Genomic DNA, 10,446 nt, shown 5'->3' on the forward strand with positions numbered 1-10,446 from the left:
AAATAAATAAATAAATAAACAGTTGGAAGGTGGGAGGAGGGGACTGAATCTTAAACTGTGAGTTTCAGTAATAAGGCTTCACTGAGAAAAGTGCAGCATAACTAAATTTAACATACATTCTAGAAGAGCAATCAAATCATATAGCCAGAGCTTCAGTGAATAATTCATGTGAAACCTGATGAGATAAAAGGACTGACATGAGAGAAGACCATAAATAACATACTGTAAAAAGACTGAAGACCAAAGATCTAGTCTTTCATCAGCAGATACAAGGCAACATCCCCCTTTGGAAATACTGGTTCTTCTTTGCTCAGTCTAGTCAACTTGTATTTTCACAGTTTTTAGTTGGGAAACTGACAGAAGGCAAATTTCCCAGCAGACAAATTTAGTATTGCTAACTTGCTACTAACTCTAATTCTTGCCAATTCTCTAATTTTCTCAAATTGACATTTTGCTGAACAGCATAATAAATACAGAAACTTCTTTCTTTTCCCAGCAACTGTGAACACCACAACAATCTCTCCTGCATGATCAATAATCTGTGTGACACCTTTAACCATTTCTTCTCTTTGGTGGCCTCATATGAGTCTCACAGCTTTTCCTGATATGGACTTCTAGGTTTGGGAAGAGATATGAAATAGCAAACATACACACAAACACACTGATGCACATACTGAAAGACTGAAAATCACCTTGGTGGGAAAAGTAAACATTTTTGAGTATGTTTTTGCTGGAAGTAAATAAATAAATCATACAAGTGAATATATATATATATATATTTTTTTTTTCTGTGTCTGTTCCATTGCTGTGTAGCTGTGTTGCTCTTACCTGGCAGATTTGGTTGTGGCATTATGACTAGGACAGTCTTTTTGTTTGTTTGTTTTTCCCCCTGGAAACTACAAGCAAGAGCACCTGGGTAACCTCTCTCAACACACCCCAAAGTGCAAGAGGGACAATACCACAGTTGTGGTAAATGGTTGAAAAATGGTTAAAAAAATCCATTACATTGTAAATGTTATACTATGGTGTGAACTTGCTCTGAGGTGCAACCTGCACTCTTCCTTCCCAAGCATTTGCCTTAGTCAGCAAGCTTCTAACCACACGTTGGGATGGGATGCAGGAGTGATCCTTTGTCTTTGTGAGTAATACTGATATACAGACAATCAGGGTGTATCTGTGACTTGAACATGTTCTCTTGGTTAATCGGAAGCAGGATGTGTGGTGGCCTGCTGAATGTATTTCCACTCATGGGAAAGGGTCAAGTCAACTGGAGACCAGAGTGGATTGTACAATATACAGGTGTAGTATACATTCTGGACTGTTCTTGTGTTTAAAGTTAAATATAGTTATGTTTAAGTTTGTGCTCCACTGGACCAAGGCCAGGATGCTCACCACTATGCATACCCAAAATGCTTATAGCATTTAAGTTAGATTTTGTCAGGTATTTTCCGTTAACATGGTAATTCTGATGAAAAATGCACTTGTCACAAAAAATTGAGTACATTTTTTGCAGGGTCATAGTGCAGAAATCAAAACTACAAATATCATTATAGCATTATAAAATATTTAGTTAAATTAAATAAAATTCATTCATTTTCAGATAAGTTTAATATTAAATAACATTTCTTTCTTAGCTGTATGGGAATGATTGTTCAAACAGCTCACATTTATGTGATCTGAACAGTTTAAAGCATTGTTTTTATCCATGTTGGGAAGTGGAATTGCACTTATCGCAACTGCTTACAGTGTCTTCAGAAATCCAAAAAGAGTGGGAGAATATCACATGGCTTTATGAGACATAAACAAACTAGGCAGATAGTTTCATAGAACTAAAAATGTGCCAGGTTTGCCTCTGTTTGCTATATTGCAGTATCATAATGGAATTAAGTTTAATGCTTAAGTGACTAGAAGTGAGTGGCTTCACCTGTAGTATCACTGGAAAAAAAAAAAAAAAAAGTTTTTCTTTTTCACTATACTGTATGAATAGTTTTGTTTCAAGGTTTCACCTAGGTTTGCAACCATGATAAGTACTGACACATGGCTCCTCCCTGATCTGTCAGAGACACTGTATCTTAGTGAATTTTGCTAGACCATCAAAATGGCCTCTCACAGCCCATTTGGATTGCTGTGGTGGGCCAGTGTCTGGTTCACTACAACGTGGTGGTAAGCCACAATGTCCCAAGAGATACCAGTCTTTCTGGAGTGCAAAGCTGGCATTTGTCATTTTAGCCTCCTTGCATGTAGCACCGAACAGCTCTGCCATCCCCAAGGAAAAGGGCCAGAAACTAACCTTGGTTAACATTGGTTTCATTCATCTGGCAGTTCAGTCAGCTTTTTTTTTTTTTTTTTGTCTGTGAAGTTATTTCCCAGGCTTTCTATTTATAATGCATGTAATGTCCCCTACTGGTGGTTTATTCATGGAGTGCAGTGGTGGAAAAATATGTATTAGAAACAGACAATATTAGTCCTAGATGTACTGGTTGTCTCTGAATTTTATTGAGCAATTGTTTTTCTTGCCTGCAGGCACTGATTCATTACAAACCGATCCAAAAAACAACCTTGGATTTCAAATAAGTAACTGAGGTCAGAAATTTGGCATGATGTGTTTAAACCAATAGTGGAGGAAATTACTTTATTACAAAGTTAGGCTGATATTTTCAGAGGCAAGAATAACTCCCATTAACATTGTTGGCACTCATGCAGCCTAATCCCAAGCACGTAACCTAGAAAACTTCCCCCTGTGTGGACAAGTGTTCTCAATGAGTTTCTAAATTTATAGAAGCCTCAAAAGCCCATAGTCTCTGTTTTGTTGTTAATGTCTACAGTTAAATCCCAAAGGTGGGGCTCCAGCATAGCAGCAAGCAGCATTTTTACTAGGCCAACAACATTCAGCAAAGAAATATTAACATGTGTATATTATACATTCTTATTTTTACACATAATTTTCATGATTCTTTTTTAGCTCTATTCCCAATAGGTGTCTGAAGCACCATTTCTCTAATCTCTACTGACTAAGAAAACATGCAGTAGATTAGGCAGTAGTAATGATTACCAAGTGCAGGGCCCCTGCTGTTAAACTCAAATGACAAACTCATCATGAGCTCTGTTTCTGATGTTCAGCTGCTTTACTTCATTATTCTCCAAGAAGCAAAGTTGGCAAGTCACCACTCTTCTCAGAGAACAGACTGACAACATAACAAGAAAAGACAAGACTTATATCATGATTTCCACAGGATGAAAAAATGCTTTCTTGGTTGATATTTCTGTTTATAACTTCCAAGGACAGTATGAAAATGACTTGTAAAATAACAACAACAGCAAGTTGTCATGACCTATAAGCTTTCATTATAATTTCCATTCTCTATAGCTTGGTCTGTCTGAAATCTGAACCCAAGTCAGGCTTGCAGTGTTGCTGTGTCTTGGAGTTCATGAAAGAGAAGTTTCTTGTTGAGCAATTGTACTCTTGAATGGCCGAAAGCTACAAAAACTGTTAACACGTCAGAATGAGAAGAAGATGAAGCAAGAATCTCACATCTGGATATATCCTGAAAAAGCTGTTTCTCAAAGAGGTGAGGGTATTCATTTCTTTACTTTTTGGTATTGTAATTGCTATCAGTTTCCTCTGGATGAAATTCACTCTTCCCTCCCCCTTTCTTCACAAAGGCAGAGCTGCCTGGTTGTCTGTAGAGAAATCTTGAGTCAAAGAAACAGGCTATCCTTCCATGTTTATTGTCTTCTGGTTTTTAGTCCTCAATCTATATACACTTGTATGAAGCTATGTTAGGTATATTTTGCTGGATCTCAAAACATTGGTTTGCTGGTTGCTGGCAGACATCCCCCATATTTGATTATCATAATTTCTTCCTGGGAGGGAAAATGTAGAAGAAAGGCAGTACTGTCTGCAAAATTAATAAATATATTTAAAAAATGCACAGCATAGTTTTCTGAACTCCTCATCTTCCTCTGTACTGGTTCAAGCAATAAAGACTATGTAAATCATGAAAGATCTATATGCCCCACCTAGTATCTAGCAGTATGGTTGCACTCATTTGTCATTTTAGTATGAAGGCCAACACAAAGACTAGGAGTGTTCAGGATCTCAGCCTCCTCCGAGGAGGTAGAAATTGCCACTTACTGATAATCCTAGCTGGCAGCAAATGTCCTTGGGGACTGACATCCTTGGGGACTGATGATTTTACATCAGTCCTGAATTCAGTCCTGAATTCAGTCCTGAATCTTTGCTCGCTCCGTGTTTTGGGAAGCAAGAAGCAATGGCTACAAGGAGTTGATAAAGCCCAATAGGAGTAGATCTGGTCTAGACTATAGAGGTAACCTGCATGGTGACATGAAGCAGGGCTGGACACCTACAGGGAACAACCTCTTCTGTGAGTGAGAATAGTGGTGTTCCATTGCTGTCATTGTCTGCTTTTGGCCATGATATCAGAAAGGCTATTTTGTCTTGATAGAGTGAAAGACAAATATTTGGAGTGAGATAATATTTGTCTGAGAAAGACAAATAAGGTGTGGATGATGAGGTACGTATGAAGGAAGATAGGAGATCTGTGTAAGTCATGCAGAACAGTTGGGTAGGCCAGGAAAAGTGGAAGAAAAGCAGTTACCAGTTGACAGCTGGGAGGACAGAGAAAAGAAAATAGTGAGAAAGAAGGGGGCAAGTGGAAGTCTTTATAGGGAAAGGAAAGTGGACCGTTAGGGGGGTTAAATACTACAGTTTTCAATATTTTTAACCCCACAGGGGGGTCAAAAAGATAATAGTGAGGCATTGTTGTGGCTGATCAATTAAGCTATCTTCCTGAAAATTATTTACTAAAAAGAAAGACATGATTACAATAATGATTTTTTTTTTTCTTTTCAGGAAAGATTTTTGTAGGTGAGTATTCATATTGTTATTCCAAAGAAATGTTTGTTTGAAGACTCAGGGGAATACACAAAGTCCATTTTTGGGATCTACTCATTCTTCAGCATTCCTATGTTGGGTTTAGCTGCAGTGCTGTAAAGATGATCTAATAATAGTTTTAGAATAAGAGAACCAGCTATTATTCCTTATCAAAACTTCTGAAATCCTCTCATGGTAAATTCTTCACTAGTTTGTTAGCTTCACCCTATGCTTCACCCTATGTATATAGCTTCACCCTATGTATAAGCGAAGTAAGTAAGTTCTCTAACACCAAGGTTAGGTGAAATATTTACTACATACCTGTGACAAGAAAGAACCTCTAGTTATTTTTGTTGGTTTGTTGTTGGTGATGTTTTGTTTATTTTGTTGTTGTTGTTTTAAATCTTATTGTCAGTGTATAGTTTATTTAAAAAAACAAAAACAATAACAAACAAAAAAAACAGTGGAATCCCTTAACCCTGTGCTTCAGTTTTGCTATGTGTACAAATGAAAGGTGATGCAGAAGGAGCACTCTGGACTGAATACATAGTCCTGCTTGTGACAAGTGCTCAACTTCTTCCTGACAAGTCCAGTCCTCTCTGTATTCATTTGAAATCTGATACGTGCAAATTGTTTTGTAGTGGTAATAAATATATTCCCCGTAAGAAGAGGAAAAAGTAAATGAATTTCCTTTTGAAAGCTGAGGTTGATGGTGAAGAGCACAGGCATATGCAACAGCTTTCTAAATTCAGTTGATTCTGGAAAGGTGACTCAGGACCTAGGTATCAATATTTAAGTTGCTGATGTCTTTCAGTACCCCTAGATTTTTAATGACTCTAGTTTAAAGAGTGTGTACTTACTCATAAGACATCCTAAATGGTGTGAGCTCAGATATGTAGATGGAATGAAACAAGGTGCTATGACAACTACTTTTGGAAAACAGGTAAATATCAAAGTACACATAATTTTAAATTTAACTTTCGTGTTTCTGAAAGTGTTCCTCCTATTCTCCTTTACATCTGTTATTGAAGCAGCAGGCTGTACACTAACACAGAGTAAATTCCTGGAAATTCACAGGTAGGCTAAAAGCTTTGGCATAAGCAAGAATTTACCTCATAACTCAGGGTGCTCTTCCACAGCAGTATGTAGCAAGCCAAGGCCACAAGCCTATCTTCAGCCAGACTCTAAAAAAAAAGTGATTTTCTACTGTCTCAGTTCCATGAACTAGCTCATTTATTGATCACAGAAATACCAGTACAGGTGAGAAAGGAGAAGAACTGCCTGATGAGGGCAGGGATGAGCGGGAGACAGAACTCCCTCTAGTTTGTATTTGGATATGACTTAACAGTCCCATGTTTTTGACACAATATGAAGAATTGAAACACTAGAGAAAAAGATACAGTGTAGCTTGTTTTCAGCTTGGTACATGTTGATGAAGAGTGGATTCTTCTCTCAGTCCATAAAGTGACTCTGGCATCTAAGCAAGGCATATATTCCTAAAGTATTTTTACTGAACTTTAAAAATAGTTTGTAATTGCAGGGCAAGGTAGAACACAGGATAAATAACAATGGTGATCATATTGATAGATAAGTCTTTCCTTCCCAAACTGATTAGCTACTTTGGTTTAAATCCTTATGCTTTTGTTGTAAGAGTATTTTTCTTCATAAGTCATGGATAAAATGAAACTAAAGTATCTTCTCTTGTTCTATGTCATGTTCAGCTACAAGAGTTCTGAACTGAGTTACTATAGTGACTTCAGAAGTACAGAATAATGTTATTAATGTAAATAAGCAAACTTTATAAGAATATAAAAATTAATTATATTGAAGTGACTGGTGAATTTGCTGTTTCAGTTGTTTTGGATTTTATCAGAAGAAATTTAAATTTCTTCCCTTGTGCCATGTATATTTCAAACTGTTTTTCATTTGCTATTTTTTTATAGAAACATCATTATTTCAAACAATTCACTTTTCAGGGTAGAGTCCTACGTGGGCTGGAGTTTGTGAAACATTACTTGAAAAGCTTACACTATAATTGGTAATGTATACTGGTAATATGACATTGATTCTACATGCAGAGTGCCAAGCCTGCCGTTTTTGCGGCAAAAGAAATATTGTTTTTGTTACTTTATGTTAAAGAGCTATAACCCATCTGCAGATAATCATTTGCTTAAAGCTGTGCCTTGTATGTGAAGATTTCATCCAAAAACTGGTAATAAAAATAAAATTTGTGTCATTTTAACTTCCACTATCATTGCTATGTGTCGGGACAAAGGCATTTTGAAGAAATGAAACCAATGACATTTCTTATTATAATTATCATACTGATAGCACAACTATCTTCACATTCCCCTGTATTTCCAGCTACTTTATGAATCCTGAGGCTTAATTATCCAAACTGTTGTTCACTATGTGCCCAACCAAAGGAACTATATATCACATTATTCATATAAGGAAATCAGGTAGAATAATTACACTAATCTCTAACTATACGATTGTGAAACTCTCAGACACAACCTACCTGCAGTGAACTGGAGTTGATGGCACATCAGCTGTGCTCAGTACTGCACAAGTGTTTCACTGCTACAGTTGGCACCACTTTATGCATCCTTCCAGTAAACATAGGGACTTTTATAACTGTAAAAAGTTGGAGCATAAAGCTGAAATATTCAACCAGAAAGCATATGTGTAGGGGCAAGCAGACTGCTTCAAAAGTGAATGCCATAGAAGAGTATAAATTTGGTCATCTCATCAGTTCTCCATGCAGCATGGTGAAACACATGGTATGTTGTTTTGTGCATTGTTTTCTGTGATGTATTAAACTGTCTCTGAGAGGATTAGCATGCTTTCTGCTTGTGTGATACTGCAATGTACTGAGCTTCACATATATTTCCTCCCTGTTGGAAAATAATTATTTTCTTTAGCTATGTACTTTTTCATATGACTGTAGATCCTAGGTAGACCTGTCTTAAGGGTTCGTAAATGGAATTAAATCTCACCTGCTTCCTTGGTTGTGCCAAGAATGATGAGCACGGACCTGAAAGAGCAGGACAGTTCTGCCAGAAGGGCAGAAGGGAAGAGCTAGCAAAACAGGCTATGGAAAATTGGAAACATCTTGTGATTTCTCAAGGATTAAGAGGATGCAGTGGGGACTTGTGCTTCTTGGAGATCCCTCCCCTTCAGAAATAACAACTCATACATTCAACAGGTATAAGCCTGGTTTTCTTGAGACTGAACATAAGCAAAAGAGGCAGTGGAGTCATGGCTGTTGTAGTCTTTCTGCAGTGTGATGCCTGATCTTCTTTTTAGTGTCATGGTTCTGTAATAGTACCACCTTACTTGTATTTCTTGATGCCATTGTTAAGTCTGTTGAATAGATAGTCTTCTTGTCCATATCCTCAAAAGGCAATTAACTGCCACTTCACTCTGAATTCAATGGACATTAGATACCTAGGTGCAGGTTGGGTATACAAATTTTGGTTTGAAGACTGAGCGCATGTGATCTTTGCTGAGTACCCTTTACCAGGTGTCCCTTTCAAGTGATCCCTGCCGGTTTTACTTCTCTTTCTTGAAATTTTTACACATTTCAAACAGACAGTCCTTGGATATTTTACTGCATGGCTTATACTGGTGAACTTCAAATGAGCATAAAGCATTTTTTGCTATTTACTTCACTTAGATTCAGATCAGGCCTAGATGCAAGGAGGTGAGATGTATACATACTTTAAACATATAGAGTTTTGCAAAATCCTGTATTTGAGTAAAGGTAAAGTAGGGGATGATCCCTTCAGATAGTTACCCATCTCTAGTGAGTGATATGAAGGATGGTCTGTGCTCTGCTTGGTGCTATACTCTGTACCTGAAAATGCCAGCTGGAATAGAAGGTGTTTTTAGTTACTGAAAATGTGCTTGTAAGTGTGTCAGGATGCCCCTCAGTTTTCATGTGAAATTGTATCACTTGACGTTAGTGGAAGTGCCCAAGACAAGAGCTCCCAGCTTTCACCCGAAAGATTTAGGGATGACGAGTGTTTTGAAAGAAGGCCCTTTCATCCCATGTTTAATTCCCCCTATTGATTTGATAAAGCCTAGAGTTTGGGGAAGGGATTGGATTTTTTGCATGTTACAACATACCTATGAATTCTGGATTTTCTTAGTGGTCCAGACCTAAATACAGGCAGAGAAAGTTGGATAAAAAGGAGGAAAGAATAGATAATATAAGGTGAATAGCTAACAAGTGGAGATAGGCAGGTGACTAAAAACTGTAATTCTGTATAAACTGTATAAAACAATCTGAAATTTTGAATGAACTTTTAAATATTTTTAAAGATGTTAGTATTACTAACAGGCATTTGTTATATTGAAATTGAAGAAAAGAAGCAAATCAAATAACTCTTGCTTCTAAGCATTTAGTTTGTGATTGGCAGGTCTGAACTTCTGACAACCTAAGGATTAATGTTTCTTCTTTGGAACCAGCTGGTCCTTTACCCAAAGAATTGAGTATTGGCTTGAGAATAAAAAGAGAACAAGAAAGGGAAAAAGGGAAAGGGAAAGAAGTGAAAGGGTAAGGGAAAAGGAAAGGGAAAGGGAAGAGAAAGAAAATGATAGATTGATTTCTGTTTTTGTTTTTGTTTCAGTTTTCTTTTTCTTTCTTCTAAGTCTTTCTGGCTTTTATTCTCTCTCTCTCTCTCTCCCCTTCTCTCCCTATATTCTCGCTCCACCACTTGACTGTATCATACTGTGTTGCTGGTTGCTGAGGTGCTGCTTCACCTTCTGCAATGTTGCTTGATCTTTGATTTCCTGTGAAGCACAATGAATCTTACATTAGAGTGTGCAGAGTCAGGTGGTGTGCCATCTGTTCCCAGGCTCTGAAAACACTGAGTAACAGAGAGCAACAGAAAGCAACAGCTACACCAGTTTCATCAGAATATTCATATTCACACAGTAACAAACAAGCAGATGAATGTTTTCAAGCATAGAAAAAACATTATAGTTTTCCAACAGGTACCTATTAAATCTAACATGTTCAGGGTTTTTTGTTGTTGTCGTTGTTTTTATACTTATTGAAATAGATTTAATATTAATTAACATTGCTCAGTCATAATAGATGTTAAAAAATTCATCCTATTTAGGTGATTTGATGTTATAGAAACCATGTGACATAGTTTGAAAAGTAGTGTTAATTTAACTGTATTTATCATCTGTGCATGCAGCAACTGAAAGATAGCTGGAACAGCTGCAAAACTGTGATATTAACATAGTGCAGGTAATCCAGAAGATCAGTGAATCCCTTGCTGCTGACTTATGATAACTCTGTTTTCTTTCTTTTTCTTTGTTTGCTTTTAATGTGCATTAACATTCTGTTAAGAAAATATTATATGTATCTGGTTTGCAGTTAGAAACTCCCATGCTACCTTAATAAACATTGATTACGAATCACAGACTACCACTATTTTATTTATATATTTTCTTAACTGCAGTTTAATCAGACAAAAAATAAATACCTTGAATACCTTGAGTGTCTTAGCATATGCTCATCGGTTGTGAATAATTCA

Source organism: Anser anser (assembly GCF_964211835.1).
Source record: "Anser anser genome assembly, chromosome: 2".
In the NCBI taxonomy this organism is placed as follows: Eukaryota; Metazoa; Chordata; class Aves; order Anseriformes; family Anatidae; genus Anser; species Anser anser.